This window comes from Sorghum bicolor, chromosome 6 (assembly GCF_000003195.3).
Source record: "Sorghum bicolor cultivar BTx623 chromosome 6, Sorghum_bicolor_NCBIv3, whole genome shotgun sequence".
Lineage (NCBI taxonomy): Eukaryota > Viridiplantae > Streptophyta > Magnoliopsida > Poales > Poaceae > Sorghum > Sorghum bicolor.
Window position 1 is genome coordinate 41,967,365 of NC_012875.2, and position 4,561 is coordinate 41,971,925.

The following is a 4,561-nucleotide window of genomic DNA, read 5'->3' on the forward strand; positions in this document are numbered from 1 at the left end:
GTGGCTGCGTGCTTGCAAGCCGTCGTCAAGCTCGGGCTCAGCCCGTTTGAACCTCCGACCTCCGTCAACAGTCAATGGAGGACAGCAAGATGGGGATATGCTATTCAGGAGCGATGGCACCAATTGGGAGAGGGACGCCCGACAGCAGCAAGGGCAATCATATGCTGGTGATGACGGGACAAAAACTTGGATTCTCTGGTTCTGTCTCGGATTTTAATCGCCCAAGAGTTTCTTCGTCTCCCACTTTGCCTCGGGCTTCCACCAAACCTTTAGCTCGGACTGTATGTTTTATTTGCTGGGTTTTGTGGAGCATAAGGATCCTTTTCAGAGGAAAGGGTAGGAAGTTCCTTTGTTCCAAACGGTGAGTAACATAAGCAAAGCACGGGAGCAGATTTCCTTTGAAACCCTGTGAAAATACTACAATCCAAAAAGGTCTTACACAAGAAAATAATCACACTTAACAAACAACTGCAAATTGCATTGCTTTGTCCAGGTTAAGGATATGCTGCATAACCACTAATACAATACCAATACCAATACAAATAACCAACCAGGCCTTTCTCAAGCAGATCTCATTTAGGAGCTCCTTTCCTTATCATGTTTTAGCGATATTTCAAAGGAGACACCAACACATCTCCTATTTGTGGATCCCACTCCCCAAACTGCTCGATAAATGGTCACGCTGCTGCCAGCCGATCCGTTGAGGTCACCGCTCTCTCCAGGTGCCCATGGCCGAGCCTTGCGTAGTAGCATGCTATCGGCCGTCAAGTGCGTGGCTAGGCCTAAACTACCACCTGCCAGTCATTCGAGGGTCATGGCCCATGGCGCCACCGATTGGGCTCTTTTTTTTTGTCTCTAGTCTCTACCGCTTACGATCACCGTGTCCTCACGGTCAGGCCTCGCACCTCATGATGTTGTCCATTCTCATTTGAGGAGAAGTGCGGGCCGGAGAGGATGAAAAAGAAAAACAGATTTGACCATGACATGTAACCATGTGTAAGAATGAGTGTAAAGGATTTCTTTGATTGAGAGAAGGATAAAGCAGAAAAAGAAACTTTACTGAAATGAAATTCGTTTTTTTTCTTTCGTGAGATATGGAATGTCATTAAGTTAAGTAGATGAGATGCCAAATATAGGCAGGAGTTATTTCGCCAAGCGAAGCAATGTGTAGTGAGGCGTAAAGCCCATTTAAAAGAGCGGCACGTAGAAGCACCTTCTGTTTCACTCGATCTTTAACCTGTTGCAGCATATGAATAATTGCAAAGTAACAAAGTTCAGCAGAAAAATATGGCATGGTAGAGACAAGATGAGAAAGATTAAAGAAAAACACTGGCCACATGCATGACGCAACACTACTGGATCCACCTTCTTTGCCAAGAGCCGAGAACCCTCGGCAAAGACCTAAAAACCCTCCGCAAAGGCTTTGCCGAGAGCCTGCCACGTGGCTCTCGGCAAAGAATTCTTTGCCGAGAGCCACTGTCGAGACTCTCGGCAAAGACTTTGCCGAAGGCCAGAAGCGCCCTCGGCAAAGCCCACGGCGCCGTCGAAAAACGTCAAAGTTGACGTCTTTGCCGAGAGTCGGGCAAGACGGCTCTCGGCAAAGACTTTTTAATTTTTTTTTTAAAAAAAAATCTTTGTCGAGAGCCTGCCAGGCTGGCCCTTGGCAAAGGAGGGCTTTGCCGAGAGCAAGTCGGTCCGGCTCTCGGCAAAGGCCAGCTTTGCCGAGAGCCTACCACGCTGGCTCTCGGCAAAGCTGGTATTCTGATTATCAGCTTTCCATCTTTGCCGAGTGCTGGTATTCTGGCTCTCGGCAAAGCTGGGCATTTTTTTTTGTTTTTTTACCTGTTTTTTACATGCACAGCCACATATCACAAATCCACATATAAATCACACATGAAATATATTGAAGTCCACAGATATCACAAATCCACATAGATATGACAAATCTAACATAAAGTCGCCACAAGTTCATAACATAAGCCACAGGTTCATAACATAAACCACAAGTTCACATCAATATCACTACTCGAAGTCGCTAGCGCCTCACCCCTAGTGTTGTGACTCTGACCCGTCGTCGTCGTGGCCACCGTCGTGTCCCGAGCCCCCATCTGGCCACGCCAACCAGGGTGAGTGCCCCCTAGGGTGTGGAGAGCTCCCACCTGCCCACGGCGCCCACATGGCCTGCCCTGGCGCCGACTGGTACGGGTACGAGTATCCAGGGCGCGGAGGAGGGTTGCCGGACAACCCAGGGTGGCCGTGCTGCGAATGGGCACCAGGCCACGTGTGCTGCGTACTCGGGTGGCCATAAGGACTAACCTGCCACCCGCTGCCTGAAGAAGGGGTCGGGTTTGAACCCCACGACTGATGCTGCATAATATAAAAGCGATCTCATTAGTAACTGTAGGACGGCCACACAAGCCAAAGCAATAGACAAACATATATATACTCACCGGACTCCCTGCAGGGGCAGGAAGAGAGGGTGGAACAGGGGGTGGAGCAAAGAGCGAGGCAGGCAACGGAGGCGCTCTAGAGCTCTAGAACGACTGGAAGTAGTTGACTAGGTCCGAGATCTGACGCTGCGTGTGCTGCTGCTGTGCCTCCATGTGGCGCCGATGGGCCTCGTCTCTGGCCGCCAGCTCTCGCCGATGGGCCTCCTGCAGCTCGTCCTGCCTGGCCCGAACCTCCTCTAGCTGCAACTGAAATATTACACCCACAATGGTTAAATAAACAATGCAAAGGAGATGTACATATGTAAAACTAATGGACGGTGGATAAAGCTTTAGTTACCTGAAACGCATCTGCATCGCAGCCATCTGCTGGAGCTCGACTAACGAGGCTGTATGGGGACATCAGAGGTCGAGCTGCTCCCCCTGCCGAACCTCGCGGAGCGTGGGTACGGTGGCCGGGTTGATTGCGCTGTGGGCAATCATGTACCGACCGTGCTGCTTCCCTCCCGTCCTCATGAGCAGGTCCGTGTCCAGTGGCTCGGTGGTAAGGTCGAAGTCATCACCATGGCGTGTGCGAGCTGCAGTGGCGTACGCGCACATCTTCTCGTAGGCGGCAGTGTTGGTGTATGCGTCGGACCCGTCCTGCGGGTTGTAAATGTTATTCGGATCCGACGCTCACCCCTTGTTAGCGAGGGCGTACCCAACAAACTCGCTGATGGGCATGTTATCGTGGGTCTCGCGCTGCGAGGAAAACACAAGGTTGATTACCCTGGAAGGGGCACGCTCCCCTGGTGGTGTGACGCCCCTCTCATCGTGGTCAGGAGGTTCTCCCGTCTTTTTTGCGCTCCTCGTACGCCTCCGGCCTCTGCCACGAGTCCACAATCTGAGCCCAGCAGTCCATGTGCGATTTGCACCAATCAGTAGGAAACTGCATGACAACGTGCATTTAACATGTCAGAAGATGAATGAAAATTAATGTTTCATTTTATTATTTTTCAAAGAAGAAAACAAAATAAATGTTTGCTACTTACCTGCATGTACTGCTCCCTGGTGATGTCAGTGTCGGGCAACATGATCATCTCTGTGGCCTGTTTCTTCGTCACCTTCTGGCCAAGCACCTCATGGTGGTAGGAGATGACGCACTGGATGTGCGCCTCGGAGTACATGTCCTTCAGTCGCTCTCTGCAGACCTTGTCTTAGACTTTCGCCGCCTCGACCTCTTTCCCCTCCTCGCACACGAACCACTCCTGCATACAAACATCATATATGTTTCATTTTATTATTTCAAAAACATGCAATGAATGCGTAGCACTGAAGACTTACCCAGAACTCAGCCTTGATGACCTGCGCAAGAGTGGTGCCATTTGCCTCGACGCTGGAGAAGTGCTGCCAGTAAAACGGTGGCTCCTCTTTTCCCATGTGCACGACCAAGCCGGGGTAGTGCTTCTTAATAAGGAGGCCCTGTATGCTAGTGATATGGCGTGACTCTGTCGCATCCATCTTGACAAAGTTCCTATATGAGGCATTACGAAAAATTGTTAGTCTAAAATTTGATTTTCAACATGTCATAGGAATTAATTGTAAAAACACGAATGGTTACTTACCTATCACCGCAAGGTGTGATCAACGCTCGGGCGTGTCGTGCGGGCGCCCGGTCAGGGAGGCGCGTGATGCCCCGCGCGTAGAGCTTGCTCGAGCTAGACGAACTCGCCGCCTCAACAACTGGCTCCTCATCCTCATCCCCGACGTGGTCGCCCTCAAAGTGCTCCTCCTCGGGCTGGGCCATCGGGCTAGAAGACGTCGTGACCTGGCCCCGTCCACGGTCCCTGCTCATTGACGACTCCAGCTGAGGCTGAAGGTCCGTGTCGTCGGTGTCGTTGGTGTCGTTGTGCCTCGTGAAGGTCGAGGCGACCTCCTTTCGCCGCGGTCGCCTTCCGCCCGGCATTTTGTCCTGTGCCTGCAATAACAAAGCTTAAACCAATTAGTACAGTTAAACAAGAAGTACTTACAAAGATATGCAAAATGAACAAAACATAATTGTAAAGTAATAACAATAAAAATACAATATTACATGAATTAGAAATTATCTCCACGAACGGCGGTGGTTGGCTCAT

At 50.6% G+C, this 4,561-nt stretch overlaps 1 long non-coding RNA gene across 1 annotated transcript; it reads right to left on the reverse strand.

Moving 5' to 3' along the window:
* On the reverse strand, window positions 1,882-3,647 carry LOC110436659. The gene is made up of 5 exons (XR_002454484.1): window positions 3,479-3,647; window positions 3,216-3,375; window positions 2,788-3,089; window positions 2,451-2,696; window positions 1,882-2,367 (listed from the first exon to the last, which is right to left on the reverse strand). It is a non-coding gene; the product is annotated as an uncharacterized LOC110436659 (long non-coding RNA).